Raw genomic sequence first — 20,706 nt, forward strand, 5'->3', positions numbered from 1 at the left:
TGAGCTCAGAGCCTTCTTTGAGGTCTGCAGTGGCAAGGCCAGCTGCTCCCTGGCTTCCCTCTGGAGCTGTATGAGGAATGCGGTTCTTTTGCATAAGAAAGGCTTTTCTCTGCAGTCATTCTGCTTGCTGATCAAGAACCCTTAACAGCTTCAGGCTTTCCTGGTAATATTCATTCTTGCTTTTGTGTTTTTTAAGGCCCATATAACCTTAAACACTTGTATGCAGTTTTCTTTTTTACAATTTCACATAAACGTCATCTAAAACCAAATTCTGTATTAACGCCTTTTGTTTTTGTACTTAAAAATACATTCATAATCATTTCTTCAAAATATCTTTTCAGTTATCTTCATCTTTTCCATCATCATTCTTTACTTGTGGAATGGAAATATTACTTTTATGAGGAAAGGCAGATGTTACGCGCTTTTTAGTGTTGTCTAGAAATTTCCTATGAAACATCTCTGGTTGAAAAGGAGAGGAACAAGACTTTCTATGAGGCACAAGATCAAATATGCTCAGAATTGCATGCTTTAATAAAGGCTGTGATTATTTTTGTTATATGGTTTAGCTTGTTCTAATCATAAAAGATGGAAAAAGAATTAATTTGTGTAGGCAGAACATTGTGACTCCCATTCTAAGTGTAGAGGTGGTCACTCCGCACTGCACAAATAGGAATGTCGTCATGTTGTTTGCTTTTCTCCTTACTCAAAAGCTGTAGGTGTTGGCTAGAGTCTTTGATTTTTTTTTTTCGCAACTTGATTTTCTAATTGTCTGAATGATGTTTGCCCAGATAACCAATAATATAGATATGTATGTTTTTCTTACTCTTTGATGAGTGATTACTATTTTGTTTTGTTTTTGTTGTTGTTTTCTTTAGTTTTCATTGAATTAAGAATGTCATTCAGAAAACGTTGTCATCCATATCCAGGTAGTATATAGTTGTATAATATGGTCTTGTAATAAGGAAATTGCAGTCCTTACTGATTTTCTATTATTAATTAGCAGTTTTAAGTTTTCATGCTTGTATTTGGGGAGTTTCTTTTCTGTTTTTCTACTCTGTCAATAATTTAACACCTTTGTATTGGTTATCTTCTGCATTGAGTCCATTGTTTAGGTTGAACCTTTGACACTCCTCTGAAGTAGTTTGTATGTGAATCTGTAGCCACCCAAGGGATTCACCTTGCTGGCTGCCTAGACAGAGCCGATTTATCAAGACAGGGGAACTGTAATAGAGAAACAACAATTCAGGCAGATCTGGCTGTACAGGAAACCATAGTTTTATTATTACTCAAATCAGTCTTCCTGGAGCGGATCTGGGGTTTCTAAGAATAATTTGATGGGTAGTGGGTCTGAAAATAGGGAGTGCTGATTGGTCAGGTCGGAGATGAAATCACAGGGAGCGGAAGCTGCCCTCTTGCGCTGAGTCACTTACTTGGTTGGAGTCATAAGATTAGATGAGCTAGTTTATCAATATGGGTGGTATCAGCCGATTCATTGACTGCAGCATCTGCAAAATATCTCAATCACTGACTGATCTTAGGTTTCACAATACTGATGTTATCCTGAGGAGCATTTGAGGAGGTTTAGAATCCTGCAGTCTCCAGCTGCATGAATCCTAAACCGTAATTTCTAATGTTGTAGCTGATTTGCAAGTCCTACAAAGGCAAGATGGAGGGGTTTTGGTTTGGGAAATGGCTGTTACTGTCTTTGTTTTGGAAAAGGGCTGTTGCTGTCTTTGTTTAAAAGCTAAACTATAAACTGAATACCTCACGAAGTTAGTGGAGAATGAACAACAGCAGCTTGGAGGTTACAAGCAAGATGGAGTCGGTTATGTCAGATCTCTTTCACTGTAATAATTTTCTCAGTTACGATTTTTTACAAAGCTGGTTTCAAATCAGTGGCTTAGTGTCCTGGATAGTGAAAATGGGATGCCTCAACCTAAGTTGAACATGGATTTCCTCCTGAAGAAACAATTTAGGGCTCCAGAAAGTAGACCAGAATTTATTTAGGGCCTGTATTGTAAATTGTACAAATGCCAAGAAAATTGTATTGAGAGGAACACATTCTCTAGTGAATGAAGCATTCCTACAGGGTGAACCTCTGAGACTCACTAGCAGATTTCATACAAGTAATGACATTCTCAATCAAATGGACTAAAAGCAATTCTGGGGACATTTGTTAAAGATGTATAAGATGTGAGAAACCAACAGACTAACAGCATTGTTACTTTATGGATATTTATATGCCAAATTAATAGCTGTGTTACAGAAAAGGAGTCCCTATCCAGACCCCAAGAGAGGGTTCTTGATATTCAGGGTGAGTTTGCAGAGTAACGTGAAAGCAAGATTATTAAGAAAGTAAAGGAAGAAAAGAATGGCTACTCCATAGACAGAGCAGTCCTGGAGGCTGCCTGATGCCCATTTTTATGGTTGTTTATTGATTATATGCTAAACAAAGGGTGGATTATCCATACCTCCCCTTTTTGGACCACATAGGGTAACTTTCTGACATTTCCATGGCATTTGTAAACTGTCATGGTGCCGGTGGGAGTATAGCAGTGAGGACGACCAGAGGTCACTCTCGCCACTGTCATGGTGGTTTTGGTGGGTTTTAGCTGGCCTGTTTACTGCAACCTGTTTTATCAGCAAGATCTTTATAACCTGTATCTTGAGCCAATCTTCTATCTCATCATGTGACTCAAAATGCCTTAACCATCTGGTAATGCAGCCCAGTAGGCATCATCCTCGTTTTACCCAGCCCCATTTAAGATGGAGTTGCTCTGGTTCACATGCCTCTGACAGACAGACACTTGTTTGCCAGGCAATGCTGCAGTCAGGGCCTCTGGATTTCAGTCCTCCATACAAAGAATGTCAAGGGCAGACCTTAATAAAAAATAATAATAAATGAATAAACAAATTTTTAAAAATTACTCTTCATTTTCATTCCTTTATTGTATTATGATCTGATACCATTAACTTTAATTTCCTTGTATATGGAGAGCAACTTGATGAAAACTGATATTTATATAGTGAAGAAAACAGATAAGATTCCCAAATTTGAAGGAAACTGGAGGTTTTGTGGGAAAGAAACAGAGGAGATAAGGCTTACTCCTTTCTACTTATTTTTAATGAGAATTGTGTCATTCATTCATAAATAGAAAGCTCCATTTAAATTACAGAAGCTCTTTGATTCATGATGAGGTTACTTCCAGATAAACCCATCATAAGTTGAAAATATCATCAGTAAAAAATGCATTGAATACACCTAACTTACTTAAAATCATAGCATAGCCTATCCTCCTTAAATGTGCTCAAAACACTTGTATTAGCCTAAAGTTTTGGAAATCATCCACACAAAGCCTATTTTATCATAAAATGTTGAATATCTCATGTAATTTATTGCCTACTGTACTGAAATGGAAAAACAGAAAGATTGGATGCTCAAAGTATACTTTCCATTAATGTATATTGTTTCTGTTTAATTTAAAAATTTTAGTTGAATCATAGGAAGTCAGGAAGCTCATATATTATAAAATGTAATAAGTTTACCAGCCACAGATAACAATAAATCATAGGAAATGCAGGTTTGGGTCGAGGTGGGGTAGTTCGACCCATTATACCCCTTTCCTTCATCTCTACTGGGCTGCCCTTCATCCTTGGGGTTATTGCAGGGTGGCTGTGCACTGCAAAGGCACGAGAATCACTTGCACCTGGGAGGTGGAGGTTTCACTGAGCTGAGATTGTGCCACTGTGCTCTAGATTGGGCAACAGAGTGAGACCCTATCTCAAAAACATATATAAATAAAAGGATAATATCTCTGTCAAAGTACAGTGATGCATGGCTTAATTATGGCAATACCTTCAAAGAAATGCATTGTTTGGTGATTTCATCTGCATGCAAACTTAGAGAGCATTATACAAACCTGGAGGTCATAGCCTACTACACTTCCAGGCTATATGGTATTTTCTCTCTTTTTTTATTTTTTTCTTTTGAGACAGAGTCTCGCTCTATTACCAGGCTGGAGTGCAATGGTGAGATCGCGGCTCACTGCAACTTCTGTTTTCTGGTTTCAAGCAATTCTCCTGCCTCAGCCTCCTGAGTAGCTGGGACTACAAGCACGCACCACCACGCCCGGCTAATTTTTTGTATTTTTAGTAGAGATGGGGTTTCACCATGTTGGCCAGGACGTTCTCGATCTTTTCACTCATGATCTGCCCACCTCGGTCTCCCAAAGTGCTGGGATTACAGGCGTGAGCCACCACACCCGGCCTGTATTTTCTATTGCTCCTAAGCTATAAGCCTATACAGCATATGTATATCCTGTATACTATAGGCAATTGTAACAAAATGATAAGTAGGTGGCTCATGCCTGTAATCCCAGCACTTTGGAAGGCCGAGGTGGGCGGATCGCCTGAGCGTCAGGAGTTTGAGACCAGCCTCACTAACATGGAGAAACCCCATCTCTACTAAAAATACAAAATTAGCTGGGCTGGGTGGCACATACTTGTAATCCTGGCTACTTGGGAGGCTGAGGCTGGAGAATAACTTGAACATGGGAGGCAGAGGTTGCAGTCAGTCAAGATTCCACCATTGTACTCCAGCGAGGGTGACAAGAGTGAAACTGTCTAAAAACAAAAACAAAACAAAATAAAAAACCTCAGAGTCTGCTCAAGGCAGAAAAAAAATAGGGAAAAAAAACCATACAACCTGTCTAAACACAGACAACGAAAAATATGGTATAAAACAATATTTTTCAGTTGTATAGGGCATTTATCATGCATGGAGCTTGCAGGACTGGAAGTTCTTCTGGTTGAGTCAGTAAGTGGTGAGTGAATGTGAAGACCTAGGACATTAATGTACACTAATGTAGATTTTTAAAACAGTTTAAATCAAAGCTACACTTAATTTATTAAAGTATGAAAGTAATTGTGATATGACATTGTGACAGCTCTGACATCTCTAGGTGAAAGGAAGTTTTCAGCTGTATTATAATCTTATGAGCGTACCCTCCTATATGTGGTCTTTCCTTGACAGAATAAAATATCATTATCAGGGGCATGACTAATCAACATATGAAAGCCTATTTAATATTTATTTTAAAAGCCCTTACATAGTTATAAAAGCATAAGTTTTAGTCACATAAAAATATAAACAATCTTGAAATTAATTCATAAGTGAATTAATAGATGTCTCAAAATTGTGGTTGTGATAGTTCTAAACCAGACTTTAATGCAGAATCTTGGATCTCTTCATCACACTGTGGAATGAAGACTGATGGTAATAAAACATTTCTTAACAAAATAGGCTGCAGCATTTTCTGTGCGATTTGCACCATTCCTGTTCACACCTGTTCTACAAGTGTTGAAGCAGGTGATCCTATCAGAAAATGACAGATTTCAGCACAAGTTGATGCAGACAATGAAAAGCATGTCATGGGCCAGTCATGGTGGTTCCCCACTGTAATCGAAGAACTTTGGGAGGCTGAGGTGGGCAGATCATGAGGTAAGGAGTTCAAGACCAGCCTGATCAACGTGGTGAAAACCCATCTCTACTAAAAATACTAAAATTAGCTAGGTGTGGTGGCGCAAGCCTATAATCTCAGCTACTCAGGAGGCTGAGGCAGGAGAATCGCTTCAACCCAGGAGGCAGAGGTTGCAGTGAGCCGAGATCATGCCATTGCACTCCAGCCAGGGCAACAGAGAGAGACTCCAGCACAAAAAAAAAAAAAAAAAGAAAAGAAAAAAGAAGGTCAATATGACTGCAACTAGGCTAACAGCTAGTGTGATAAAATTTGAAAAAGAAAAGAATAAAACTGATGAAATAAGACAATAAAGTTGGAAATATTTATCAAGGTAGCCATATTAATGTAGGTGAATTTTAGAGAACAAAATACTTTTCCTAGGTCTGTGAGCACAAAACTGTCAGGAAGAACAGAAGAGGGACAGATGTAGTAGAAGCAACATGGCCCAAGAGAGGGGCTCTGCAGTGCATTGAGGATGGGGAGGCTGGAGACAAGGCTGGGCAGAGTCAGGGCTCACATCCTGACCTGAGAACAGAGTAGAGTACCAGAAACAAGTTCACCTTCAAGTACAAACCCTCTTCAGACAAAAGGAGAGACGACGGTGATGCAGAGCCTGCTCCCTGAGACTGCATTCTGTGGGGAGAAATTCAATTCGAATGCCTTTTCTTCTTTTAAGAGTTACCCACAGTCCATGAGATCTACCGATAAGGAAGGCAGTTGGAACAAGTGAGGATACTCCTGGTTTAATGGGAAGGAGCAGTAGCATTACCAGGAAGGGTTGGTGCTGGGGAGGGACCAGGGTTAGGAAGGGCAGAGAAGTTTCTGTCCCCTCAGCCATCTTGCAGATGTAGGTTGGATCACTGGATGGCAAATTCACAGTTGGTGGCTCACGGCCACCTGGCATCACAGGGTGAGAGCCCCCTCACAGGAAAATGCAGATGAGGGGAGTTTGCAGTTGCACAGAATAAGCACCCCAGGTAACTTCCAGTCAAGGTTGGCAGGGGGCTGCAGAGGTGGCAGCAGTGATGGTGGTGGGCAGTGTGCAGCCTTTTAAGGCATTTTCTCCATGGACATACACGTGTGCACCAAACTGTGTCTGCATGTCCTCTTCCATGTTCTGACATTCTTATAGAATCCTCATCACTTTCTCGTGGTTCTGAGACCATAAGATGTATTTTCACTTCTTTCTACCACACGTATCCTTTCCTGTGTACCTAGCAAAATTTACCTAAATTCCCTATGGGTGGATTATTCCTAGCTACCGTATTTTCCAATTTAGTAGCTAAATGAATTGCCCTGCTTGGTATGCCTTTGGTTAATCATTCCTGAAGATCCATGTCTCCTCCTTTCAGGGGGAGCCAGCCCTGCAAGTTGATGAGCAGGAGTTCAGTTTAGGGTGTTGTGTTTTCCTAGTTAACTTTGGACACATCTATGTTCTGGAAACTATTGAACTCTATATTCCTTTGAAAATTCCTGTTGCTTTATCTTTTATCTTTCACTTTATTTACAATAGTTTCTCTTTTCTCCTGCTTACTTTGCATTCAGTTTGCTAGATTTATCTTTCAAGCTTCCTAAGGAGGAAATTTAGGTTATTGATTTTTAAATGTTTACCTTTTTTCTTTTTTTGTGCGTGTGAGGTGGAGTTTTGCTCATGTCACCTAGCTGGAGCACAATGGCATGATCTGGGCTCACTGCAACCTCCGCCTCCTCCATTCAAGCCATTCTCCTGGCTCAGCCTCCCTAGTAGCTGGGATTACAGGCTCCCGCCACCATGCCTGGCTAATTTTTGTATTTTTAGCAGAGACAGCATTTCACCATGTTGGACAGGCTGGTCCAACTCCTGACCTTGGGTGATCCACCCACCTAAGCCTCCCAAAATGCTGTGATTATAGCTGTGAGCCACTGCATCCAGCCGATGTTTTACTTTTTAATAGATGCATATTCCCCCTATACTCCCTTACTGCATGCTCCAAATTCTGACAAAATTCATTTTAATTTGAATTTAGTTCAACATAGTGTTTAATTTTCTCTCAAGATTTCTTGCATCAGGTGTTATTTAAAAGCGACGTAGTTAATCTCCATGTATTTTGATGTTTACCAGCTATCTGCCTTTGATGATTTCTAGCTTAATTTTATTGTGGTTTTAGAGCATATATTTATTAACATAAAAATCATGAGATCTATACATTTGGAAAGAAAAAGAGCTACAAATATTCTTAAAGGCGGCCCTACGGCATGTGTACTGCACAAACATGCATGTTCACCTTGATGTGGAGACAACATTTTCTCTCTTTTTTTTTTTTTTTGAGACAGAGTCTTGCTCTGTCCCCCAGGTTGGAGTACCATGGCGCCGTCTTGGCTCACTGCAACCTCTGCCTCCTGGGTTCAAGTGATTTACCTGCCTCAGTTTCCCGAAAAACTGGGATTACAGGCACCTGCCAGATACCAAGCACAGCTTATATTTGTATTTTTAGTAGAGACGAGGTTTCGCCATGTTGGCCAGGCTGGTCTTGAACTCCTGACCTCAGGTAATCCGCCCACCTTGGCCTCCCAAAGTGCTGTGATAACAGGCATGAGCCACGGCACCTGGCCAAGACTTAACATTTAAATGTATTACAGTTAGGCCCTACAAACAAAAGTCCTTTTCAGGACACAAAGGCAGGCACGTACACAATCTCTGTAAGCCAGTCAGACCCAGTCCATGGTTGGTGGGCTCTTATCAGGAGAAAGTAACTAAAATCAGTCTCCTGTGCAATCAAGGCTACAATTATGGCTGTTGGAACAGAGGCTGGAGTCAGCATCTGGTGGTGGATGAGCTGCAAATTGTGTTAAGATTGCTTATCTGGAAGTCATTACTTGCTTAGCTGCTAGAGAAAAAGATAAACCTCCTGTCAGTTTCAATTAGAACTTAGTTTATTCTTCAAGTGCAGGGGTGAGTGACTTAACCCTTGCCTGGCATGGCCTTAGGTCTGTTTATAATTTGATATCTTATTTCCACCAAGATGAGTTCATTCTTCATTCTTATGACCTTTTAACATGAATGCTGGTCAGTTGTTGTGTCTAAACTGCAAAAGAGACAGATGATAACGAGGCATGTCCCACTTCCTCTCTGATCATGGCCGGAAACTCAGTTTTTACGGTTTCCCTTGTGTTCTGTCTGTTCAGTCAGTCGGCGGCTTAGGATTTTAATTTTAATTCTCACAGAGGAGTGTTAAAGTCACGGACAATAATAGTGGATTCATCTCTTTTTTTTTAAACAGTTTCTGCCTCATAGTTTTATGTTGTGGTACTATATGTTAGAATTATTTTATGTTCTTGGAAAATTGACCCCATTATTATATAATGCTCTTCTATTTCCCTGATAATTTTCTGACGTTATAGTTAGCTTTTTCTGATATTAATATAGCCAGTCCTGCTTCTTCTATTTGCTTGCTATATTTTGTTGCATCTATTTACTTTTAGTTAATATGTATTTCCATTTGTATTAATTAACAGATAAAATGAGATATATGTACTATGTACGCCATCAGGTTTGAATAATAATGTGCCTTGTGGAATGGCTAAATCCAGCTAATTAACATGGGCGTTACCTCACGTAGTTATCATTTTTGTGCTCAGAACATTTTCTATCCACTTTTTAGCATTTTTAGAAAACAGACACAGGATCTCCCTCTGCACCTAGGCTGGAGTACAGTGGTTCTATTATAGCTCACTGCAGTGTCGACCTCCTAAGCTCAAGCAATCCTCCTGCCTCAGCTTCCCAAGTAGCTGGGACTGCAGGTGCACACCACCATGACTGGCTAACTTTCAGCATTTTAAAAATAAGACCATATGTTATTAACTATGGAGACCATGTTATACAATAGATCTCTTGAAATTATTCCTCCTTTCTGACTGAAATTTTGTATCCCTCCACAAACATCTGCCCAACCCCACCCCAACCCTAGGCTATGGGAACTATAGTTCTATACCCCACTTGTATGAAATCATGTTTTTTAGATTTCACGTGAGAAAGCTCATGAGGTATTTGTCTTTGTATGCTTGACATTTGAGTTAACATAATGTGCTCTTCCTTTCTTACATTTATTTGCTTCTCTTTATGGTTTTAATATAAAATTTTATATGATCCAACCTATTCTTCTTAGCATATCAGTTATATTTTCGTTTGATTTTAAAATATCATAATGGTGGCCGGGTGCGGTGGCTTACGCCTATAATCCCAGTACTTTGGGAGGCCGAGGCGGGTGGATTATGAGGTCAAGAGATTGAGACCATCCTGGTCAACAAGGTGAAACCCCGCCTCTACTAAAAATACAAAAATTAGCTGGGCATGGTGGTGCGCGCCTGTAATCCCAGCTACTCAGGAGGCTGAGGCAGGAGAATTGCTTGAACCCAGGAGGCGGAGGTTGTGGTGAGCCGAGATCGCGCCATTGCACTCCAGTCTGTGTAACAACAGCAAAACTCCGTCTCAAAAATAAATAAATAAATAAAATATCATTATGGTTATCATATAAAACCGTTTCCATATTTTAGTTGACATAACAGATAACAGTTTACTGAAAACAAAAATTGTAACCACTTACCTGATGAGGTATTCTTATGTTTATAGTTTGAGTGTGTGCATGTGTGTGTGTGTGTATGTGCATGAATGCTCACATATAAATGCAATAAAGCAATAGTACAAATTACTGAAGGTACAAATTAGGATTGTTTTCTTATTATAAGCAACTCACACTCCTTGTGAACTGATAGACTGTTATTTGAAACGGAATTTGAATTAATTGTAAATTTAGGGACTGGCTATTGGATTACGGTCCTCCATTCCTTGATAGCTGTTTTCCAGAGGCTGCATTCAGCTCTTTCCCATGTTGGCTTCTCCCACATGGCAGAATGCTCCATCAAAGCTACAAAGGGAAAAGTTTGCTAGCAAGACAGAAAGAACCATTTTACATAGCATAATTAGCCACGTGACATACCTTCAGCTGTGCACTATTCTCTTGTGTCAGAATAAGTCAAGCTTCCTGCCCACACTTACAGGGAGAGGATTAGAATGCAAGGTTGTGTTCACCAGCAGGTGGGATTCAATAGGGGCCAATTTAGGGTCTGCCTGCTCTGACAGATCTTCTCCAACCTGCAACAGTTTCTCAGTGTTCAATTATTTTGTATAACCTGAACTCTTTTGAAAAGTGCCCATCAGGTATTTTCTAGAATGTCCCACAAGATGAATTTGTCTTGTGGGTCTCATGATTACAATAGAGATAAACTTTAATTTAGACACATTTATCTGAGTGTTAAAAACTGAACAGGCCAGGTGCAGCGGCTCACGCCTATAATCCCAGTATTCACAAGGTCAAGAGTTCAAGAACAACTTCACCAATATAGTGAAACCACATCTGTACTAAAAATACTAAATTTGCCAGGTGTGGTGGCGAACACCTGTAATCCAAGCTGCTTGGGAGGCTGAGGCAGGGGAATCACGTGAACCCAGGAGTCAGAGGTTGCAGTGAGCCCTGATCACACCAATGCACTCAAACCTGGGCAACAGAGCTAGAGACTCTTTCTCAATAAAAAAGAAAGGAAAGGATGTCATGGCTGCCAGTAGGCTTAGAGCTATTGCGATAAAATTCGGAGGAAAAAACCGAATAAAAATGATGACATATGACAATAAAGTTGGAAATATTTATCAAGGGGTAGGTGAATTTTAGAGAACAAAATACTTTTCCTAGGTCTGTGAGCACAAAACTGTCCAAAAGAACAGAAGAGGGACAGATGAAGTAGAAGCAGCATGGCCCGAGAGAGGAGCTCTGCAGTGCACTGAGAATGGGGAGGCTGGAGACTAGGCTGGGCAGAGTCAGGGCTCACATGCTGATGGGAGAACTGAAGGGAGGACAAGAAGCAGGTTCATGTCAAGTACAAACCCTCTTCAGATGGAAAGAGAGATTGAAAGAGACATGGACTATATAGGAAACTGGGCACCAACTTGGGCGAGGAGAGTCACTGATTCACTAGTGAAATACAATAAAAAACAAAATCTCCTGCGTTGCTGTTTGTCCACTGCTTGTGTGGGGTTCACAGGGGAACAACATAGACAGTTTCCAAATCCTCAGATGTTTAAGACAAGTGAGGAATCAGGAAAATTAACAGAAATTAACTGCAAGTGCAAGAGCTGCCCTTGAGAACTCAGGGGACAGGCATCAGACCTGCGATGGGATGGACAAGGGGGTCTTCCTGGAGGAGGAGCATTGGAGGAGATGCTGGAGGGTGAGGGATGGGGGGGTCCAGCAGACAGGGGAAGGAAAGGGAAGAGGAAACAGTGTGTCTTGGCACAGGCCAGGGCATGAGGAAAGGACAGTGGTTTGGAAGGATGGCTGGGATGAGTACTATGTGAAAAGGCAGGAGCAGGAAGAACAGACCATGGAGGGACTGGGAGGGGAGGGAGGGCAGCTCCGAAGGTGATGCAGAGGCTGCTCCCTGAGACTGCATTCTGTGGGGAGAAATTCAATTAGAATGCCTTTTTTTCTTTTAAGAGTTACCCACAGGCCAGGCGCAGTGGCTCACGCCTGTAATCCCAGCACTTTGGGAGGCCGAGGCGGGTGGATCAAGAGGTCAAGAGATCGAGACCATCCTGGTCAACATGGTGAAACCCCATCTCTACTAAAAATACAAAAAATTAGCTGGGCATGGTGGCGCGTGCCTGTAATCCCAGCTACTCAGGAGGCTGAGGCAGGAGAATTGCCTGAACCCAGGAGGCGGAGGATGCAGTGAGCCAAGATCACGCCATTGCACTCCAGCCTGGGTAACAAGAGCGAAACTCTGTCTCAAAAAAAAAAAAAAAAAGAGTTACCCACAGTCCATGAGATCTACTGATAAGGAAGGCAGTTGGAACAAGCGAGGATAGTCCTTGTTTGATGGGAAGGAGCAGTAGCATTACCAGGAAGGGTTGGTGCTGGGGAGGGACCAGGGTTAGGAAGGGCAGAGAAGTTTCTGTCCCCTCAGCCATCTTGCAGATGTAGGTTGGATCACTGGATGGCAAATTCACAGTTGGTGGCTCACGGCCACCTGGCATCACAGGGTGAGAGCCCCCTCACAGGAAAATGCAGATGAGGGGAGTTTGCAGTTGCACAGAATAAGCACCCCAGGTAACTTCCAGTCAAGGTTGGCAGGGGGCTGCAGAGGTGGCAGCATTGATGGTGGTAGGCAGTGTGCAGCCTTTTAGGGCATTTTCTCCATGGACATACACGTGTGCACCAAACTGTGTCTGCATGTCCTCTTCCATGTTCTGACATTCTTATAGAATCCTCATCACTTTCTCGTGGTTCTGAGACCATAAGATGTATTTTCACTTCTTTCTACCACACGTATCCTTTCCTGTGTACCTAGCAAAGTTTACCTAAATTCCCTATGGGTGGATTATTCCTAGCTACCGTATTTTCCAATTTAGTAGCTAAATGAATTGCCCTGCTTGGTATGCCTTTGGTTAATCATTCCTGAAGATCCATGTCTCCTCCTTTCAGGGGGAGCCAGCCCTGCAAGTTGATGAGCAGGAGTTCAGTTTAGGGTGTTGTGTTTTCCTAGTTAACTTTGGACACATCTATGTTCTGGAAACTATTGAACTCTATATTCCTTTGAAAATTCCTGTTGCTTTATCTTTTATCTTTCACTTTATTTACAATAGTTTCTCTTTTCTCCTGCTTACTTTGCATTCAGTTTGCTAGATTTACCTTTCAAGCTTCCTAAGGAGGAAATTTAGGTTATTGATTTTTAGATGTTTACCTTTTTTCTTTTTTTGTGCGTGTGAGGTGGAGTTTTGCTCATGTCACCTAGCTGGAGCACAATGGCATGATCTGGGCTCACTGCAACCTCCGCCTCCTCCATTCAAGCCATTCTCCTGGCTCAGCCTCCCTAGTAGCTGGGATTACAGGCTCCCGCCACCATGCCTGGCTAATTTTTGTATTTTTAGTAGAGACAGCGTTTCACCATGTTGGACAGGCTGGTCCAACTCCTGACCTTGGGTGATCCACCCACCTAAGCCTCCCAAAATGCTGTGATTATAGCTGTGAGCCACTGCATCCAGCCGATGTTTTACTTTTTAATAGATGCATATTCCCCCTATACTCCCTTACTGCATGCTCCAAATTCTGACAAAATTCATTTTAATTTGAATTTAGTTCAACATAGTGTTTAATTTTCTCTCAAGATTTCTTGCATCAGGTGTTATTTAAAAGCGACGTAGTTAATCTCCATGTATTTTGATGTTTACCAGCTATCTGCCTTTGATGATTTCTAGCTTAATTTTATTGTGGTTTTAGGGCATATATTTATTAACATAAAAATCATGAGATCTATACATTTGGAAAGAAAAAGAGCTACAAATATTCTTGAAGGCGGCCCTACGGCATGTGTACTGCACAAACATGCATGTTCACCTTGATGTGGAGACAACATTTTCTCTCTTTTTTTTTTTTTTGAGACAGAGTCTTGCTCTGTCCCCCAGGTTGGAGTACCATGGCGCCGTCTTGGCTCACTGCAACCTCTGCCTCCTGGGTTCAAGTGATTTACCTGCCTCAGTTTCCCGAAAAACTGGGATTACAGGCACCTGCCAGATACCAAGCACAGCTTATATTTGTATTTTTAGTAGAGACGAGGTTTCGCCATGTTGGCCAGGCTGGTCTTGAACTCCTGACCTCAGGTAATCCGCCCACCTTGGCCTCCCAAAGTGCTGTGATAACAGGCATGAGCCACGGCACCTGGCCAAGACTTAACATTTAAATGTATTACAGTTAGGCCCTACAAACAAAAGTCCTTTTCAGGACACAAAGGCAGGCACGTACACAATCTCTGTAAGCCAGTCAGACCCAGTCCATGGTTGGTGGGCTCTTATCAGGAGAAAGTAACTAAAATCAGTCTCCTGTGCAATCAAGGCTACAATTATGGCTGTTGGAACAGAGGCTGGAGTCAGCATCTGGTGGTGGATGAGCTGCAAATTGTGTTAAGATTGCTTATCTGGAAGTCATTACTTGCTTAGCTGCTAGAGAAAAAGATAAACCTCCTGTCAGTTTCAATTAGAACTTAGTTTATTCTTCAAGTGCAGGGGTGAGTGACTTAACCCTTGCCTGGCATGGCCTTAGGTCTGTTTATAATTTGATATCTTATTTCCACCAAGATGAGTTCATTCTTCATTCTTATGACCTTTTAACATGAATGCTGGTCAGTTGTTGTGTCTAAACTGCAAAAGAGACAGACGATAACAAGGCATGTCCTGCTTCCTCTCTGATCATGGCCAAAAACTCAGTTTTTTTGTATTCCTTTGGTTAATCATTCCTGAAGATTCATGTCTCCTCATTTCAGGGGAAGCCAGCCCTGCACGTTAATGAGCAGGAGTTCAGTTTAGGGTGTTGTGTTTTCCTAGTTAACTTTGGACACATCTATGTTCTGGAAACTATTAAACTCTCAATATTCATTTGAAAATTCCTGTTGTTTATCTTTACTTACCTTTCACTTTATTTACAATATTTTTTCTTTTCTCCTGCTTACTTTGGATTCAGTTTGGTAGACTTTTCTTTGTCTTTGAGCTTTGCTTTGTCCCCCAGGGTGGAGTGCAGTGACGCCATCCTGGCTTACTACCAACTCTTCCCCCAGGTTCAAGTGATTCACCTGCCTCAGCTTCCCAAATAAATGGCATTATGGGCACCTGCCACCACGTGCAGCTAGTTTTTGTATTTTTAGTAGAGACAGGGTTTCACCATGCTGGCCCCACTGGTCTTGAACTCCTGACCTCAAGTAATCTTCTTGCCTTGACCTCCCAAAGTGCTGTGATAACAGGCATGAGCCACTGCGCCCGGCTGCGATGCCTTGCACCGAGACTTAACATTTCAATATACTACAGTTAGGCCTACCAGTATTCCCAGCTGTACCTTGAAATAAGAGGATTTAGAACCTTAGGCCTGACTGGTGCTGTGTTGTTGTTAGAGCGTTGCCCACATGTTGCATGGCCATATTTAAGTATCAGGATGTAAAACACAGTACAGCTGCATACAGATGCAATGGCTTTATTTTTCATATGCATTTCAAAATAATAGTGTGAACAGACAGAACTCTTCTTCGAAGTTGAAGAATGTCCTCATGGACCCAGCGTCCGTCTGGTTTCTGTTTCTGCATTCTCAGTGTATAGCCTCACTTCTCTTTCTCTGATTTTGGAGGATGTGTCAAAAATTCTCTTCTTAAGCAAACATTAGTAAGGCTCCAGAACTTTCTCCTAACTCTGTGCACTTTTTTGTAAAATACAGTTTTAGCAAGAACACTGCTAAGTTAGTTTAGCAAGACCCCCACACCTTAGACGTCTGATCACCTTCAGAATCTTATCAGGTTCCTCATCCTTCACCATCCCTTAAGTGATCATCTCAGCCTGTCTTCAGCAAGAATCCTGTTAGATCAGTTTAGCCAGAATCCCTCTTGCCCCTGATGTTAATTCTTAGTAATTTTCCAACCACTAGTCCCCACTTTGTTCTTTGGCTATAAGTTGCCACTTTCCCATGCTGTACTCAGAGTTACTTACAGTTGAGTCTAACTCTCTCCCACACTGCAAGGCCCCATTACATGGTCCCTATATCTATTGCAGTAATCCTGAATAAAGTCTTCCTTACTGTGCTTTAACAAGTATCATTGAATATTCTTTGTTCTTTAACAGATACTTTGACGAAGGTAATTGGGACTCCCATCAAATCTCCACACAGCTAGCAGCCACGTGGAGCACTTCTCCAGGTAAGGATTGTCCCTGTTCCACTTACATTCCTGTCAGTAAAATGGTAGGTTCAGTGTAGGGCTTTACCATTTTCTTCAGGAGAGACCCATCGGATGTTCATTCAGCTATCAAACGGGTCCAGCCATAGCACACATTAGCTGTGACATGACATGGCTTATGAGAATGACTTTGAGCAGAGTCAAAGTCATTCAATAACTAAAATGAAACATTTAATTGAATCCCTGAAAAGGGATTCAATTATCATTCATTTTAGTTATTTCTCACATGCATTTATTATTTCCATTTGCCAAAACCCCTAATGTTACATTTCTTTTTCACGTTAGGTATGAATAAAGTAAGACTATGGCCACATCCTCTTTACTTGGTACCCTACCCCAAGTGGGAGGAATGGGATGTAAAGTGACATAATCAGAGACAGTCAAACTGGCTTTTAATCATTAAGTATCATTGTCATCTCAAAGCACATGGCATAGTTACTGACTTCTTAAATATCCTTTCTCCATCTCATCTTCTCCTTTGTTTCCTGTATCATCTTCCTGTCTGATAGCATACATTCCCACGAGCACACACTGAGACAGAATCTCCCCCTCTCACGCAGACTGGATTGCAGTAGCAGAATCTCAGCTCACTGCAACCTCCGCCTACTGGGTTCAAGTGATTCTCCTGCCTTAGCCTCCCATGTAGCTGGGATTACAGGCATGCACCACCATGCCTGGCTAATTTTTGTATTTTTAGTAGAGATGGGGTTTCATTATGTTGGCCAGGCTGGTCTCAAACTCCTGACCTCAAGTGATCCACCCTGCCGCTGCACTCTAGCCTGGGCAACAGAGCAAGACATGCCCTCAGAAAAAGAAAGGAAGAAGGAAAAGAAAAAAGAGAGAGAGAAAGAAAGAAACAGAAAGAAAGAGAGAAAGAGATTAAGAAACAGAAACAGAGAGAGAAAAGAAAGAAAAAATAAAGAAACAGGGGCCGGGCACGGTGACTCATGCCTATAATCCCAGCACTTTGGGAGGCTGAGGTGGGTGGATCACGAGGTCAAGAGATCGAGACCATCCTGGTCAACAAGGTGAAACCCCGTCTCTACTAAAAAATACAAAAGTTAGCTGGGCATGGTGGCGCACGCCTGTAGTCCCAGCTACTCGGGAGGCTGAGGCAGGAGAATTGCTTGAACCCAGGAGGCGGAGGTTGCAGTGAGCTGAGATCGCGCCATTGCACTCCAACCTGGGTAACAAAAGTGAAACTCCATCTCAAAAAAAAAAAAAAAAAAAAGAAACAAGAAACAAAAAAAGAAAAGAAAGAAAAAAAAGTTCAAGACTGGGCACGGTGGCTCATGCCTGTAATCCCAGCACGTTGAGAGGTCGATAGGGGTGGATCTCTTGAGCCCAGGAGTTCGAGACTAGCCTGGTCAACATAGTGAAACCCCATCTATACTAAAAATACAAAAATTAGCAGGGCATGGTGGCGGGTGCCTATAATCCCAGCTACTGGGGAGGTTGAGGTAGACAATTGCTTGAACTTGGAAGGCAGAGGTTGCAGTGAGCTGAGATCACATCACTGCACTTCGGCCTGGGCAACAAAACGACAACAACAGAAAATCTGTTCAACTGAATTTGTCCCATGTCAGACTGCAAATTCATCCTTCCATAAATGTGTGTGTTTACATGCAAGTGCATAATTTTCTTCATCAGTTACAAGATAGTTCATAAAATAAATGTAATGTTTTAGCGTAAATCCTTGGTAGATTGTTCTTAAAAAGATTTTTAATCTGATAGAGAAAAGTGTATCAATTTGTTTTCACCATTGGTTTATTTGGGTGAATTATATTTTTGCCTATTATTTATTTACCATATTTTGCTAATTTTTTATTTCAAGATGATGTCTCGTTACTAATTTTGATGTAGTAACTAGATTTAGTAATTTAGTTCATTCTTGTAACCTCTGAAGTTTTGTTAATTACATCCAACATTTTTTTCCAAGTACATGATCTCTTTACTTTTCTCTGTATCTCTTTGAAATCCTTGTTTGAGCGACAATATCCGCGTTCCATCCATGCTTGGAAGCGTTTTCTGAGGTCTGAAATAAGGCGGGTGTGTGTGTGTGTGTGTGTGTGTGTGTGTGTGTGTGTGTGTGTGTGTTTTGTATTCAAAGCATAACATTCTTTAATTTAGGTATTAACTCGGAAGTCTTTTTATTATTTTTTACTCAACCAATTAATCTACTAGGCTGAGAATTAGTAGTTGAGGTTTTAAGTAAAATGAGTCCATTTTCTGTTTTGTTTTTGTTTTTGAAACAGAGTCTCACTCTGTCACCATGCTGGAGCGCAGTGGCGCGATCTTGGCTCACTGCAACCTCCGCCTCCTGGGTTTGAGCGATTCTCCTGCCTCGGCCTCCTGAGTAGCTGCGACTACAGGCGTGCCCCACCACACCCGGCTAATTTTTTGTACTTTTAGTAAAGACGGGGTTTCACCATGTTGGCCAGGATGGTCTCGATCTCTTGATCTCGTGATATGCGCGCCTCAGCCTCCCAAAGTGCCATGATTACATGCGTGAGCCACCGCACTCGGCAAAATGCATCCATTCTCAACACAACTCACAGAGCATTCGCAAACAGTAAAACGCATTCCACCGTGAAATCTGTGATTTCCCTTTAGCATGTTGCTACGTATTGAGCTTTCATTTGTAATGCTTTTTTGGAAGCATAAATTTTACAGTGCATCCGATTTGAAACTTTCTCTGTGTTAATTTGCAATTTTTATTTCTGGACCGTCTGGCAGGATAGCGGGTAATGGGAAGCCGGCAATTTTCGTGTCACTGTCCCGAAGTGAAGCCCTGGGGCCTTCCCTCAGGTTCCAGAACTGCGCCTGACCTGGCATCGCCGCTGCCTGGGGGAAGCTCAGCGGGTCTGCGTCGCGCTAGAAGCTCTTAGCTCAGCGGCTTGGATGCAGGTGGACGGAGGCCTGCGAGAGCCGATATTGTCAGCCTCTAAGCTGCGCGGCGTGGGTGGGGCGCGGCGCGGGGTGGCATTGGCCCTTCCCAGAGCCTTCCGGCCTGGGTTTCCCCGGCTTCCTCTCTGGAATTTTCCTGCGCTGCGGGCGTCGCAGAGACTGGCGGCCCTCATTGCTCTGCCATCCCTTGACTGCGTGCCTTGAGAGGTAGGGAGTGCGGAATTCTTGCGTTTAGAATTTCAGCCTGTAGATTAATTCACCTTTTCTCAGAAATACTAGGTGGTGCTGTTTTATTTCCGTACACTTTTTTTTTGGTTCATTTTATGAGCGTAAGTCATGTATAAACAACTGCATAATATTTTATTTCTCTTTCATGTCTTTGGTCTTTCAAATATTTTTAAAGGTATGTTAAAGCTATTATCCCTGTTTCATTTATTTAAACCGAAGTAGCATTTTAATAAAGGTAAATTTCAGGTTTGTCTTGTGCTCTTTCATGCATGAGTAGCTTAGATTACAGGCTCCCGCCACCACGCCCGGCTAATTTTTGTATTTTTAGTAGAGACGGGCTTTCGCCATGTTGGCCAGGCTGGTCTTGAACTCCTGATCTCAAGTGCTCCACCCGCCTCGGCCTCCCAAAGTGTTGGGATTACAGGCGTGAGCCACCGTACCCGTGTCAGAATTTTTTTCAGAGGAGCGACTGAACTTTCAATTATTTTGATCACTGTGGAATAATACAGAATTCAATGACACTTGCTGGAACACAGTAAGGAAGATTTTATTCAATGGTATCACTAGGTATAGGGACCACTGCAATGGAATTTTGCAGTCTGGGAGAGAGATTGGGCTCAACTCCAAATACAGCATCCGTAAGTGGGAATGTATCGCCAAGGAGCAGGGTGAGAGTCAGTGGATGGAAAATTACTAAGAGGAAACATCTGAGGATGGAGGAAACAGGAGCCAGGAGGGTTCTATTAATAGCTCAGACAACCTAACAGGAGTCTTGCAGAAGGCAAGATAGGATGATCAGACGTCACCTGGGGAATGGTAGAGGATGAGGAAACTGATGAGACCTCAGGGGCAAATGAGATTTAAAGGATGGATGATTCTTGCTAGACTCATTTAGCAGGGTTCTTCGCTACAATTGGATTTTACAAAGATGTGCACAGTTGGGCCTAGGAAAAAGATTCAGAAGCCTGATTAAATTTTGGTCAGGCAGAGAAACTTTGTGTGTCCCACTCTCGTTGAATTAAAGAAGACACATTATTTTATTTGAATAGTGTTAGTCAATTTATTTTTTGTTAGGTTGCTGTTTGTTCATTAGGAACCAGCTGTAATATTTGTTGGGACTTGGTAGAAGATAACTGCTAGGTGGTGGTAGCTGTCAGGCTTTTAATGAGAAGAGCTTAGTTTATGTGAAAATAAAAAAGATTAATATTTGGAATAAACTGTAAACTCAGCTTCTGAGTCCAGTGATCAGCCA

The 20,706-nt window shown here is 41.9% G+C and overlaps 1 protein-coding gene across 7 annotated transcripts in view; it reads left to right on the forward strand.

Moving 5' to 3' along the window:
* SNURF (SNRPN upstream open reading frame) overlaps window positions 1–20,706 on the forward strand; it is a 267,460-nt gene that overhangs the window by 199,703 nt on the left and 47,051 nt on the right. For 6 of the 7 annotated variants that reach the window (XR_010339204.1, XR_010339200.1, XR_010339202.1 and 3 more), the window contains one exon: window positions 16,207–16,280. The gene's annotated coding sequence lies outside the window, so the exon portion shown is untranslated. Of the gene's footprint in view, window positions 1–16,206; window positions 16,281–18,574; window positions 18,893–20,706 lie in introns of those variants that run through there. The other variant, XR_010339203.1, reaches the window with a different exon arrangement.

The sequence above is a fragment of the Aotus nancymaae genome, unplaced genomic scaffold, assembly GCF_030222135.1.
Source record: "Aotus nancymaae isolate 86718 unplaced genomic scaffold, 86718_ANA_hifiasm-v0.15.2.pri h1tg000075l, whole genome shotgun sequence".
In the NCBI taxonomy this organism is placed as follows: domain Eukaryota; kingdom Metazoa; phylum Chordata; class Mammalia; order Primates; family Aotidae; genus Aotus; species Aotus nancymaae.